The sequence below is a fragment of the Humulus lupulus genome, chromosome 4 (assembly GCF_963169125.1).
Source record: "Humulus lupulus chromosome 4, drHumLupu1.1, whole genome shotgun sequence".
NCBI lineage: Eukaryota > Viridiplantae > Streptophyta > Magnoliopsida > Rosales > Cannabaceae > Humulus > Humulus lupulus.
The window spans coordinates 220,468,034-220,484,140 of record NC_084796.1 but is presented as its reverse complement, the minus strand read 5'-3'; the positions used below and the strand labels follow the sequence as shown (position 1 = coordinate 220,484,140).

General features: G+C 36.3%; 1 long non-coding RNA gene across 2 annotated transcripts; it reads right to left on the bottom strand.

Moving 5' to 3' along the window:
• Positions 1 to 9,655: 9,655 nt before the first annotated feature.
• Positions 9,656 to 15,821, bottom strand: LOC133831223 (uncharacterized). 2 transcript variants are annotated; one of them, XR_009892442.1, is made up of 4 exons: positions 11,271 to 15,821; positions 10,737 to 11,178; positions 10,160 to 10,514; positions 9,656 to 10,063 (listed from the first exon to the last, which is right to left on the bottom strand). It is a non-coding gene; the product is annotated as an uncharacterized LOC133831223 (long non-coding RNA). The 2 variants fall into 2 exon arrangements; XR_009892441.1 differs by lacking the exon at positions 10,737 to 11,178 and having other exon boundaries at positions 11,271 to 15,811.
• Positions 15,822 to 16,107: the final 286 nt, after the last annotated feature.

Genomic DNA, 16,107 nt, shown 5'->3' with positions numbered 1-16,107 from the left:
ATAAATGTTTGTATTATTTCAATAATCATGTAATAAAACAAGCAAGCAACACGGTTGTCAAACTAAATGATTTCTACTACTTTTATTGATAATATGAAATCGTGCTACATGTCCGACATGGTTTTATAAGAGCATAAAACCCAACAAACTCCCACTTTCCCTTTTAAAACAAATGGGACATGTTTCTCAAAACCATGCATTCTACATGCTTCATAATTATGTTTTCTTCTTATATCTTTGTAAAGGGATATGAAAGATTGCCTTACAATGCTATCTTCATCACCTTCACTTCACACCTTCGCCACACACCCTCGATAATGTGGTACTTTCTCTCTATATGCTTTTCTCTTTTGTAGCTTCGAGGTTCTTTCAAATTCGCTATTGCCTCATTACTGTCACTTAGACAAAATGAGTGGTTTATCCATTTCTAGAATAACACCGAGATCCGTATAGAACTTCCTTAGCCAGAATATTTCCTTAGCCGCCATAGACGCAGCTATGTACTCAGCCTCCAAAGTGGATTCTAAAATGGCAGATAGCTTAACGCTTCTCCAAATCATAGCTCCACCCCCAAGAGTAAACACATTTTTTAGAATTAGACTTCTTGTCATCAACATTAGTCTAAAATCTGAATATGTGTAGCCTAACAGGTACAAAGATCAACTTGAAAAGGCTAACATATAGTTTCTAGTCCATCAAAGATATCGACTTCCATCTATTGTTTATTTCCAAGGTTTTACTGACACTTGCTCACCACTCCCACTGCATAGAAGATCTTCGATCACAACACACAACATAGCATGCATTAGACTTCTAATTTCAAATGCATAAGGAATTCATTACATCTTTTCTTTCTCTTGAGGAGTCTGTGGAGACTGCTGCTTAGAAAAATAAATTCCATGTCAAGACACTAAACATCCTTTCTCAGAATTTGTTACAGAGTAATGACCAAGCACCTCACTAAAGTAGGTCGCTTGAGTTAGAGCTAAAGTTCAGTTATTTATTTCCCTGATGTTCTGGATACCAAGAACACGACTTGCTACAATGAAATATGGAATTTCGTTTCTAGCCAGTTCTTTATGTTTGATAATTTCTTGACATTGTTTCCAATGAATAAGATATCATCTACATAAAGGATTCAAAACACCACAATATCTTTTTCCCTAAGTTTTCAAACACAAGGATCAACTACATTTTGTTCAAAAACTCAGGTCTTAATGTCTCCATTTAACCTTAAGTTCCAGGAGCGCGAAGCTTGTTTAAGTCCATAGATTGACTTACTTAGCTTGCTGAATTTCTTGTCCAACTACTTTAAATCCTTCTGATTGATGCATGTTAATTGTCTCATAAAGATAGCCATTAAAATTGCTTCTTTTATGTCCATTGCCTTATCTCTTAATCAATAGTTGTGGCTATGGATAAGAGTATACTTAATGAATTCTAACATGGCTACTGGAGAAAAAGCTTTCTCCAAGTCAAATTTCTCTCTCTGCCACGAGTTGAGCCTTTAATGTCTCGACCTTTCTATCAACTCCTCTCTTCTTCTTATAGATCCTCTTGCACCCCATGGGCCTAAAGTCCAATGGCACATCTACAAGATCTCAGACAAATTAAGAGTACTTAAACTTTATTACCTGGTACTTGGCTTCAAGTCAAAAATCCCTTTCAGACTTACCCATTGCCTATTTAAAGGCCAACGAATCATTGTTACTTGTGTTCCCAACCAACTTGTGGGTTTCACTATCCATATCATAGGTACCAGGTTCCGAGAAATCCTCCCACTATGACGAGGCATCGTAACTTTCTGACTTGGATTAGTGGTTTCTAAATGTACCTTGTTTTCATCGACTTGCGTCGGTAAGGATGGAACAATAGTTTATCATTTTTCCATCTAATACTATTTTGCTATGAGACTTGAAATTCATTATGTAGTCATTATCCAAAAAAGTAGCATTTGTAGAGCCAAACAATTTCTTGTTTACTAGACTATGAAACAGACCACCTTGAGTACCTTTAGAATAGCCATCAAACAAGCAAACCCTCAGCTCATTGTTCTAGATTTCTACCTTTTTACTCATGGCAAAAACATGACTCCACCAAATTCCATAATGACTAAACCAAGTCCACGACCATTTCATAACTCTAGTGGTGTCTTGGAGACAACTTTTGAGAAGACACAACATTTAAAATAAAATATCACATGCGGTCTAGGTAGTATGTCTCCAGAAAAGATCTGGGTAAGAAGTTGGCAGAGTTTAATAGCTTATCATAGAACACACATTTTTATAAATGTGCGATTCACACCGCTCATTAACACTGTTCTGTTGCGGAGTCCTTGGGGCAGTTGTTTTAGACAAATCCTCAAGTTCAATTAAATGATCTTGGTTCTAATTATCCAAATATCCTCCACCCCTATCAGATCGCAAGATCTTTAACGTTTTACCTAATTTGGTTTTAAAGCCATAGCAATGAATTCTTTAAACTTCTTAACAAATTCGCAGAATTCCTATGCTTTAGGTACTTACATGAGTCTTTAGAGCAATCGTCGATGAAGGTGACGAAATACTCATAACCACCCCTCGCTTGAACATTCATATGTCCCCAGACATTTGAACATACTAGCCCTAGTGGTTCTTTGGCCCTTTCTTCTATCACAGAGAATGGACGCTTTGTCATTCTGCCCTCGAGACTAGATTCACAAACAGGTAGGTCACCCTAGGTGAGTTCCCTCAAAGGCCCAACCTTTGTCAGTCTTTGAATCCTATCATAACAAATATGACCAAAGCGAAAATGCCAAAGGTACGTCATTTCTAACGTTATTTACATTTTTTCATTTAACGGTCCTAGAATTAGTTGTCTTAAACAACTCATTATTTATAACATACAGTTCAATAGGTATAGCCTGCTTTTCATACATCCACCCCACAATTCACATCCATTTAAAGAAATATGATTTTATTACTTGTGAAAGTAACTACAAATTGTTGTTGATGTAATAAGAAAAACTTAAATTAAAATTTCTATTCAAAATCGGAATAAAATAAACATTGTCTTAAAACAATATATTTATTTTCAAAATTCATTCAAGCTTATCCTTTTGCCTTGTTTGATACGAACAACCCTTGATGGATACCATGCCGTGGCTTTTTATCCTTCATGGCTTTCCCAATGCTAAAAGTGTAAAAAGGTACATGCATGTTTAGTAGATTGTGATTCAGCGATCCAAAACCAAAGTATCATCCTCTAAAACCACATGCATCCAAGACAAATTTAATTATTTTGGGTTCCATATGCCTTGAGTTTCGGGAAATCTTGTTCCAATTCCCAGTCTCCTTGCAGTTGGAAACACTCCCCTTTTTGTGTACTTATAATCAGGCCTTGCTCCAAGATGCTTTGTAGCATTTGGTGCCTTGCCAGTTGACTTCTTGTTCTTTTTTTTTTTTGTATGAATTTCTTCCTCTCTTTCTCTTCGAAGAAGAAGCTCAAAGCAGCTTCTCCTTGAGCTTGTTTAGTAGTATTAGTATTATTTCATTTGCTCGAACTACCATCAACAATCCTCTTTGAAGGATTTGGTGATCGTTGCATGGGAAAAATAGGAATATCTTTGATTATCACAAACTCGATGTTGTCTAAAGTCAACACCATGTTGATGTTGGACAAAAATTTCGCGAGGTTCTCACCATAGAGTAACATTTTAGAGATGTGAGAGAGTATGAGGTGGGAAGCCTAGAGCTTCTATTATCAACTAAGTAGAAATCAACGCATTGCTTGACAAACATTTATTCATTAAATATTTTAGAAATAGCATAACATACAAAATGTTTTGAGATAAGCAAAATACTAAAACACTTATCTTCTATTTCTTAGGTACTTTAGCTAGCCATGAACCCATGTGTCCCGGTAGGCGAGAGTCACAAATATTCACGTTGTTAAATAGAGAAACATCTCAATTAATAAAACGTCATAGACTTTTATTAACTACCTATTCCATCCGATCAAAGTAACGAAAACTCATGTGTCCCGGTAGGCGAGAGTCACAAATATTTCTTACTTTATGAGTTTGACCCACGATTTCGATTATTATAGACTTAATTCCTATAGTCACCGTAGGGATGAGTCTATAGAAGGTCCATCTATAACCATCTATCCTAGGAAATTTAACCATGTTAAGAAGTCCAGTGAACACCTTCCGTAGGGAGACGAAATCAGAGCGCCATGAGGCCCCACTGAACTCTAACCTTGTTAAATCAACGGTGGAGATCGAATTGAAATTTTAAAAAAATCATTATTAAATATTTTAGTATTTTATTCTTTTTGAAAAATATCAACTTTGGTTTTCCAAATTATCAAAATAATCAATAAACCAACTAAGGTTCGCCAAATTATAAAAATAATCAACAAACCATAGTTTATCATTTTTCCATTAATTCTAAAATTACCATTGAGAATTAATCCAACAATTAGAATTAATATGTTTCTAATCAATTATTAGGTCCAACTAATAGGAATAACCTAATACAATTAAGTCCAACTTAGGTAAATAAGCCTTAACAATTCGAGCTTGCATGGAAGAGAGCTGGGTTCAAGATGTTGGACCCACTACTAAGGCTCCCTAACTTCCACACAAAGCCCAAAAAGACAGGAATTTGAACCTTTGTTTTATTAATTGTTATTCAATTGATTAGGCCCAATCTAGTAATGCAAAGCAAATGGGCCTTCACAAGTAGAATCACCCACAAGAGAGGAATTTAAACTTTACATGTTCAATTGGGCCCAAATAAAACCTAACATTTTATGAAAGTTTTATTTGAGTTTTCCCACATTTTTTTAAACGCAAAAATTGGGTCATCATTATACTTATATTTAAAGCCCAAATGCAAAAAATAACTTAATAATGATGCTTGATATGTTAATAATTGGATGAGCCTAACATGTTACTTTATAAGCATGTATTATTAAATTATGAAAATATACCACAACAATATACTATTTTGTAAAATACCATAATTAATTAACATAGAATTCATCGGACAAAATTCAATATAATTAATTAAACAAGTTATAAAATATTAAATTAATTAAAATAGAATTTATCAAACAAAATTCAATTTCAAATAATTAATTTAACCAAGGTTGTTAAGTTGTTAGGAATGATAATATATTTTATTTTAAAATATTTTAACAAATTTTAAAATATCAAAATATCTTTTAACCAAATTTAAAATATCTAGTATTATCTTATAACTAATAATAAATATTTTAAACAATAAAAATATCTTGAATAATCAGATAACTAATTTTAATATTTTATTTATAAGAAAATAAAAAAAATATCTTAGAATGTCCTAATTATCAGATAACAAATTCAAAATATTTTAAAAAGAAAAAATATATATAAAATTATCAGATAATCAATTTTAATTATTTTAAACTTAACTGCACAAAATATCCAATTTAAAAATAATTAAAAAAATAAAATATTTTTTTTTTTTGCAAAAAATGCCTCGCGCGGGTTCCGGCACCGACGCCATACAGCCGTCCGTACGGCTGGGTCCTGTCGGCGGCTCCATGCGTGCCCAGCACACACAATGCAAAAAAAAAAAAAAACAGTCCAAAAAATAATCTGCGCAGTTTTTAAATCCAAAACAACCAAATTATTGCTAAATTTACATAAGAAATCATAACACATACACCAATAATATGTACCATCCAATTAACACCTAACATATCAATCAATTTCATACATGTTCATTCATGAAAATAAACTAACAACTTATGTCTCTGAGGCCAATTGTAGGAGAAACTAATTCCAGGATCTTTATTTATTTTCATGCAATTTACATATTATCAAACAAACATGCAAATTCCTAGAACATGCTCCTATGAAATTGATACAAATACAGAGTAAAGCAAAAACTTACATTACGCAGCAGAACTGGAACAACTCCATCCTTCAATCTCTCTAACCCTTGATTCCTTTCTGTAGCAGAGTATTATCAAGAGATTGAACAAGATCAGCAACATAGTCTTCCTCACCAAGCCTTTGATCAACCTAGAACTAGTGTGGGCTGGTTCTCAACACATGAGATAGAGATCTTCCAGAGATGAAGAAGAGAGAGTGGCCAAGAAAGGTTAGACTGTCTAGGTTTTCACTTACCCAAATCAACTGAGACTGACTTGCTTTCTCATGAAAACCCTAGATATCATATTCCTTATATAGGCAACTTAATGGGATTTATTTAAATTTAAATTAATTAAAAATAATAAACAAAAATAAAAGCCTTGGGCTGCCATAAATGGACTTGGGCCCAATCTCTTTGTTTTGAATTTAAATACCAACTGGGCCTAAATTCAAAACCTTTTATTTTAATTAATTAATTAATTAATTAAATCCTTATTCAAATTAACTAATTATAATTTGAAACTTGATTTAATATTATTTATTTATATTGATACCAATTTATCAATATTAATAAATTTACCCAAAGATTCTCTTTTATTCTCTAAATCTCATATCTCTGTAAATTTTCCAAAATTGACCTAGTCAACTTTAAAAATCCTAATTGATAATTAAATCAAATAATTGAGACATTCTAGATGATTTACTCAAAGGTGATGCGGGGACCATGGATCCATGAAATCAAGCTCCAACAAGTTACCATGAATTTATTTACGAATAATTTCACTACCTTATTAATTCCTCGTGACTCCACTATAGATTCGGAATTGAACTCTTGAATTCATAGAACGTATTTTCAAAACCATAAATACGTTATCCATTGTTATAACCATTACAATCAGTCAATCCTCTATCGATGACTTACTAACGAGCTGGGTGCAAATTACCGTTTTACCCCTCATCAGTATTTTATCCTTAACTCCCACTAAGTTCCTTATAAATGATATTTCCGTGAACTTAATCACAGAAATGAGATCTCAATCATTTAACCTTTTGAACAAAGCAATTAAGGAAATCATCTTTTCACTTCTTATACAGAAGTTATAGATTTCGAATCTATGAATAATACTCCCACTCAATTACACTAATAAATCTCCAAGATGTAAGTAGGAGCTAGACCGTAGGGTAAGCTGGTAACGAACAAGTCAAAAGATTTAAATAATATAATTAGTAGAATATTATCACTCAGAATTAAGATCGACTTAATATATGGTCAACGTTGTGACATTGATTAGATTTGATAACAACGATACTTATTTATCAATCAATAATCAATATCAGTCCTAGTCCGATGTAACTAAATACATCCGATCTTATCTACTTGGTCGAAGCCTTGGACAAGACATCACACCCTGAATGTGTAAGTAGATCATATCGTAGATTGCCTAATCAGTGAAAATCCAATGCATTGATCTAATCTTAGGACTTGTGCTTTTGAACATATAATTACAACTATAATACATTGTGACCTAGTCACTATAATTGTAATTATCCATATGTTCGAGATTTTATAAATGTTTGTATTATTTCAATAATCATGTAATAAAACAAGCAAGCAACACGGTTGTCAAACTAAATGATTTCTACTACTTTTATTGATAATATGAAATCGTGCTACATGTCCGACATGGTTTTATAAGGGCATAAAACCCAACAGGTAGTAGTTCCAGCTACAATTCCCATACATTGGGTTTGCTACTGTTGCATATAATTGCGGATGGATTCAGCAACTTCTCTAGTCCGACGTTCCATTTTCTCCTAACGGGCCTGCACCTCCCAGGCATTTCGATCCATCCATTCTTGGAAGTATCTCCTTTGTTTTTCGAAAGTCTCATTAAGGGCCTCCTGAGCACTAGCTTGCCCTTGGTTCATGGTAGCAAGATGATCTTGCATCTGCCCCATGACTTCCCTCATCTGATCAATATCAAGGTCAAGTCCTTCAATGTCTACATGGGGGTCATACCATCCAAGACCTCCAGCTCTTGGTCCTGGCTGATTGGTACCCCGTGCAGCAGCTCCACCAAACGTTCCTACATGGGTGATTCCAACATAGACAGCATCTCCGCGTCCTGGTGCAGTGGGACCAACAGTTTGCCCTCCGGCACCAGATGGATTTCTTGGCAGCAAGTAACTTCGCTACTCATTGAAATTTCTCATTGGTGGGACTTGGTGAGAGACTTCAGCCTCGGGCTCTGGAGGCTCTTGGCTTGAACTTTTGGTTGAGACTACCATCCTTGCAGCAATAGAATCTGAATGTGATTGTCTTAGGTTCTCAATGAAAGCACCAAAATGTTGACTGTTTTTTAGCCAACTGACACGCAGTCAAAATAATTAATGAGAGAGCTTTCAATTAGACAATCAATGAACCATAAATGAGCGAAGAACCTAGTAATAATGAACAATAAATAATAAAGAACACTAGGATTTATAGAGGTTCGACCCCAAGGATTGGTAATAACCTACTTCCTCTTAGATTTGTATTAATCTTAAGGGTTTACACAAGATAACCAGTGAATAAAAGTAGATTTCTAGGTGTAAAAGACAATACAGAATGGCAAAATCGCTGCTAAGTGCCAAGACAGGTTGCTCGGTCTGTTTTTTGTGCTGGTCGGTCGGCAATTTTCTTGAAGCCCCCTCCACTGTGGTGTATAATTTGTATTTATACTATCCCTCTTGCCCAAGGGTTGTGCTTGATCATAATTGATAGGGAAATATCCATTTTTTCTCGCAGGTAGTTACAGTCCTATTTGTTAGGAGGTTTGACCGAGTCTGCAGGGCTGTCAGGCACTTTTTGTGGGTGGTTGGGCAATTCTTGCGGAGTGCTAATGGACAGTGAAACTGCTTTCATCTTAGCAGGTATGTCTGTTTGTCATACCGACTAGCTTCTCTCTTGGCAAGCGTATCGAGCAGTGACTGTTATTCATTTGTCAAGTGTATTTCGACCAGTCAGCCTATCATACTGATCAGCAAGTTTCTGGTGGTCCTGCTGAGCAGCTGAACCTCTGGAGATAGTATGTCGAGCAGTAACTTGTCGTATACCCTACAGGTATACATCGACCAATTTGCTGAGGAGTCTGCCTAGCCTAATCCACATGTCCAATTCTAGTGCCACGTCATACATGCCAATTTTTGGGATAGCATAAGGATATCCTTGGTCTTTCCCAGGTTCACTTTTTGATTAAGCTATGATATTAATAAGGTTTATGTATGATTTTGTATGGCTATGTTTAATAGGTATATGCATGTGATATAAGAATTGTTAAGTAAACTTTTTGCTAGGTATTATGTGATTGTTATACTTGTGTGTTTGTATGTATTTCCTTACTGGGCTTATAAACTCACTCCTTATGTTTTATATGTGTAGATAAAACCAGATAGAACGTTAGATTGATTAGTACAAGTTGATTCTAATCAGCAGTGTTTATCAGTGAGGATCATATAGCTGATGATGGTCAAAGGGCACACACGATTTTTATTAGTTTTTAATTATTTTAAATAAGAGATTAATAATGTTGCTTTATTTTACATTATTTTATGCATTAAAGATTCTAAAGTATGTTTTCTTTTGACTGGGTACCCTATTGCATTGTTTATAATAAAATGGCACCATTTATTATTATTTTTCTACGCTTGAATTTATTATGTGATTTTATTGAATATTTGTGGGCATTACAGATTTGATGAGCAACGAGGAGGTTCAACTTGGTGATCTCTTCCCTAACAGAGTCATGTATCTTACTATTATCTCTATTATTTAGTAAGTCATTGAGCAAGTTCATTTCCTCATGTGATTTCTCCATCATTTTATCAAAAGATTTTGCTAGATTTTCTAACCCAACAAAAATATTTGAACCTGGTCTTGCTCACTTCTTTTTACCAGTTTGGGATTGATTACTAGCACTAGATTGGTTGACAAACATGGGGGATTAGGATGATTATTCTTGCATTCCATTGTGGTCATCATCATCTTCAAGATCAACTACTTCATCCTTATCAGTTAGAGTTTTAGCAGCTTTTTCGATTGCGCAACCAGCTCCAAAGATGTTAGCCAACCTTTCATACATAGGAAATTGTTTACCCCTCCATCCACCAGCTTCTTTGTGGCTTTGAAATAATAAGCAATAAGTTAGAATATATGTTTTCTGGTATTGATCAATATAAAAATCAATCAATCAAATTTAATAAAATAAGTACCCTTACATATGCATTCCATACTTCAAAACTATCAACCTCAATGCATTTCAAAGTATCATTCCAACCAAGCCCACTCGTGTTTAACATGTTAAATACTATAAAATATTGTCTCTTCAATGTTTTCTTCTTTGACTCAATGTGAGGATTTGCTTTCAATCTAGAATTAGGACACTTGACTTGGAGTTCTTTTTCAACTAATGGGTATGTACCAGAATTGAAGGTTTCATTCTCACAACAATAGCCACGTAGCACAAATAACTCTAAAATGCTCAATAATGATTCCTCCTCCATAATTGTCCAAGTACGACGATCCCCTTTCTTTTGATTGTTAGCGTTTGCATGTTGCCTCCACTTTCCATTCCTATACAATACAAATATTGGAATACAATGATATACAACAAATACTAATTATAAAACACAAAATAAACTTAAATATAAACACTAAAAAACATAAGACATACTTTTATTGTATTACATAACTGAAACGAAGGTCTCATGCATTTCAATTTCTTATAAATTCAACAAGATAAATTAGGAGCATTGAAAATAACATTTAATACAACAAAATGCTAATGTCTACGACCTCTATTTGCTCTCCATTCATCAAACATATTTGTTGCCTAAACATCTCTCCAAGTAGTTCATGCACCCGATGATTCAATAGTGGAAATAATATTTAGATCATCATGAGTTTGATTTTGTGAGCTATCTTGTGCATCAAGTATTCCTTCCATAGGATCGTATGACATTTCTCTCCTTATAAAATTATGAAGAAGACAACAATCAATTATTAGGTTTCGATGGGATAAAAAGTGGGCTTCTCAATATTGCCCATCGAATCTTAAGCAAACCAAAACAACGTTCTATAATATTTCTACCAAAAGAATGTTTCATATTAAAGATTTCTTTCTCATTTGTAGGTACACATCCATCTTGACATTCTGACAAATGATATCTTGTTCCTTTTTATGGTGCAAGAAACCCTTCACAATTGGTATAAAAAACATCCACAAGGTAATAAGAACCTAACAAAAATAACATACGTATATTATTGGAGGCTCTTGGGATATACTATCATAAATAGTGTATTGCACCTTTCAAAAGAGTAACTGTCTACCTGTGGGAACTCTTAATCCATGTGCTCTAGTTATTGCATCTCAAAGATCTCTTGAATTTGATGTTGAACCTTTCCAACCTAGTAAAACAAATATAAAATTCATATTTCGATCACAAACTCCTAACACATTGGTGGTAACCTTGCCCTTTCTATTTCAATATCTTGGCTTGTCAATTTCACTCACATGCACCTCAATATGTGTCCCGTCTAAAGCTCCTAAAAAAATCTTCACAAAATCAAACCAACAAAATATCAATTTGAATATATAACCTTAGTTTTGACGGTCCAAAATCTAATAATTTATGTTACACCTAAATTTTGACACTATCATAAATGAGTCTCGAAATGTAGGCTCGTAAGCGTAAGCTCGAAAATGACTAGTAATGGCTCAACACTTGTATAAATGTGAATGATTCATGACTTGTTCCTATTGGTGATCGAGCACAAGCATCAAGCTCGAAAGAACGAATCTTCCCCGAGGCATGTGTGTAATTCGAGTCTTAGTACGAGCTCAAAGGTGTTGGTTTCCGAAGATTGAGCTCGATGAAATCCTTGGCTAAGGATGAGGCTGACTATAATAACGAGCTCGAAGTGTTGGTCGATCTTAAAAACATGTAAACCTTGCGTTCGAGTTCAGCAACGCGCTTTGTACACGACAACTGTTAGGAGATCCCTATTCCTTAGGGATTTGTTGTTATTTGATATTAAATCTCAATTATCATGGGATATGATGTTATTAATGCATTTAATTATATTTATTTCAATTTTGAATTGTAACTTCTTGAAATAAGGGGAAGATATTTTGTTAACCAGGTCTATTAATAGCCTGGATAATTTCTTTTGTGGACACGCACAATTTGGTACGGAGACCACTCTACTAAATTGCTTTGTAAAAGCTCTGGGAGAATATCACAAATCAATAATATTGACTCGTGGACTAGGCAGATTTTTACTGCTGAACCACGTAAAAATCAAAATGTTCTTCCTTATTTACTTAAATGATTGTTTAGTGTTCTTCAGATTTAAGTTGAAGAAAAACGACGTCAACAGATTGGTGCTCTCTTTGACAGCATTAAGCAAATCGTTGGAATGTTTAGTCAGAAACATCTTGAATTACCAATGGCCGCCGCGAAAAACCCAGGTACTGGTGGGTGACTATTGCCCCAAATACTCGAGGAGAAAAATCCTCGCCCAAAAGATTACCCATGGTGACTTGGGAAGCAACCAATGACAGACCACGATCCAAATGAGGGGAGTGCGCCCTCTGACTCCCAGGGACCACCTACACCCAGGCCTGATGAGGACCTCTATTATAATACAGAGAGGTATATCCCCATTGTTGAAATGGAGGATCGCCAACTGCACCAACAATTTTCAGAGGCCACAAGGCGCAATGAAGAATTGGCCAGGCAGGCCGTTAAGGTCTAGGCACCACCTCGAAGGCCCAGAGGACATCCCCGAGGGAGTACGACCACAAGGAGAGCTGAACAAAGGGCTCAGCAGACTCAGCAGGCTTAGCCAAGGCCCAGGGCAAACCCTGGAGATGAACGCCCTAGGAGAAATACTCAAACTGATACTACTGGAAACCCGAATGTGGAAGTAACTAAAGGAACATGGAATAACTGAGCTCCTCCAACAGCTCGGAACTCTAACATTGAACCTGTCAGGAACAACTAGGAACCTGTCCAGAACAATTCTTGACCTTCCAGGCCCAAAAATGGGAGGCCACCCTCATCTCCTATAAGACATCTGCCATTTCCTATAAGACACCCCTCACTAGTTCGAGAGGCACCCCGACCAGCTCCTCATAGGAACCAGGCAGGGGAGCTTGCACCACAAAGGCCCCCTCGCAGTGGCAGTCAAGATGGGAACCATCGAACCAGATCTGGACATGGGGGCGAGAGGGAAGCAACTCGAGGGCACAGGGCTGCCTAACCGGCAGGATGCCGTATGTCAAGATCACAAATAACTGAAGCAAGAAGGCCGGTGGAAGATCCATCTCGTAACCACCAAGCCCATCAACCAGAGTGAAACGTCAGTTTCATGAGTGGGAGCCTAGACCTTACTAGGTCTGTAAGCGTGTATAATATCGAACCTAGGGACACTGGGAATCATGGAAATCATCCTGGTCTTTGAGATCACCTGAACCAGAACTGGGGTCAAGCCAATCCTGTAAACCCTGATTTGCTCGACCATTTGAACAGTAAAAAACAATCGACATATGGGAATCGATATAACCCTATATCAGAACAGGGAGCTAGAGTTCTTAAAACAATAACCAGCTCCCCTAAGCACAAGTGGACTTGGTCAAGGAGAGAATAAACCAGCTCGAAAAGGTGTTCAGGCTCTTTCAGGATGAAAGGAACAAGGACAAAGATGATGACTCCGATGAGGAGCTCGTGCCGTTTTCTCCTCATATTTCCAATACACCATTCCTCAGGGGTTCAAGATACCCCATGTAGCTCCATTTGACGGGAACTCAGATCCATACAAACACCTGAGCACATTCAATACCATCATGCGAGCCAACAATGTTGGTTATGAGATCCGGTGTATGTTGTTTCCAACCACTCTAATAGGACCAACAAAAACTGGTTTGAAAAATTTAGAAGTCAATTGATCTCATCTTAGGATTAGTTAGAAAAGGAATTTAAGAAATAGTTCAAGGCCATGGTAGGTGTCAGGCCTGAAGTCTCGACTTTAACCAATGTCAGACAACAACAGGGAGAATCGTTGAAAAGTTACCTCGCGAGGTTTAACATAGAGGTAGCACGAGCCTGCAACGTCGATGACAATGGTCACCTTATGGCTGTAAGAGCTGGTATATTACCAGGGAGTCCCTTTTGGGATGATATGTAAAGAAAGCCTATAAGGACAATAACCAAGTTCAATAAGAGGGCCCAGAGATTTGTCAATGTAGAGGAGGCGAGGTCAGCATTAAAACTTACCCCTCAGCCCATAATTACCATGACAAATGTTAACTCAGCCTCGACCTTGGCTACCCCATCGACATCACAACTCTCCGGAGATAACCCTTCAAAAAGAAAGAAAAATGAAGGGAATAACTCCGAGGCAGACGGGGTGAAAAAGAAGAAGGGAGACAAGTACTTCTCCATTTATACGGTTTACATCGAGCTCAATGAGACCCAGGAAATAATTTCCTCGCTAATGAGAATCAGGTCTCATTTAGGCGACCTGACCCAATTCAGAATCAGAAGGTGAAGAGGGACTCCAATAAGTATTGCAGATTCCACAGGGATGTCAGATATACCACTGATGAATGCCGACAATTGAAAGATGAGATCGAAAGCTTGATCTCTAGAGGATATTTCAGCAATATGTGAGAAACCGGAATACCAATCAAGCCTTGTCAAGGCAGAGGCAGCGCCTACGCAACCTACCCAGCATAACAACAATTCCTGAGCACGGGAGGATGATTGTCCACCCCCAATAGATGGGAAGGATGTGGTGACCATCTTCGGGGGACCGTACCTTGCCGGATCAGGCAGAAATGCCCAGAAAATACACGTAAACGAGCTCAAGACTGGAGACGATTCTCCCTACGAGCCTGAACCATGAGCTTCGAAGCAACAAAGGGTTGAAACTCAACCCATCACTTTTACAGAAGAGGATGTGTCGAATGTCTAGTTTCCTCATAACGATCCCCTGGTCATCACACTTTAACTCGCGAACAAAAGGGTGTGCAAAGTCCTGATAGATAACGAAACATCTGTTAATATCCTTTATAAGGGCACTCTAGATAAGATGGGACTCATGCTTCGAGATTTGAAAGCTTGTGCAACAATGTTGTAGGAATTTTTCGGGGAAGGAATTGCTTGTATGAGATCCATTGTACTCCCTGTAACCTTGGGAGACTATTCAATATCGGCAACCAAGATGATGGAGTTTGTGGTGGTGGACGCCCCATCGGCCTACAACGTATTGCTCGGGAGACCAGCCCTGATTGGGCTGGGGGAAATATTGTCTGTTAGGCATTGGCCGTCAATTTCCCAACGTCTAGTGGCATCGGGACGCTGAAGGGAGACCAGCTCGCTGCAAGGGAATGCTATAGCATTTCCATGAGAGGAAGAAGCCAAACAAGTGCACAGACGCTTGTAGTTATTAGGGAGATAGACAGATTTGTCTTCTAGATAGAAGAAGAGATCGACCCTAGAGTTGAAGAAAGGGCCGATCTTAAACCATTTGAGGAGCTTGAAGAAGTAAAGCTCCATGAGAAAGATACCACGAGGGAAAATTATTTTCGAAAGTGCAAGATAGCAATTAACTTGCTTTTTGAAAGAAAACCACACTACAAGAAAAAAAGCTTTTAATAAGACAAAAAATGTGTTATCAAAACATACCATAACACTTTTTGACGTGTTAAGACCGACTATGTTATCGTAGGTCAGGGTACTTACATAACACTTTATCATTGTTATACAGATGTGTTATTATACTGTCAACGATAGCACACTTTCTATGTTATTTTAATAAATAGGTAAGTGTTTAATTATATTGTTTATAGTCGATTATATAACAAATTTCAATACTTATAAATTTGTGTTATACTACACTTTGGTATAACACATTTTTTGTGTTATACTACACTTTATTATAACACATTTTTTGTGTTATATAATGAAGTTTGCATAACAAAATTCTTTACTTATAAAAAGTGTTATTGTAATAGATATTATAACACATTTATAGTATTATTTTAATATTTAGATAAATTTAAATTCTCATTATATATTCATTTATATAACACTAATTTATTCTATTATATTTTTATTATTTATTATTTATTTATATAATTAAAATTAGCTTTCTAATATAT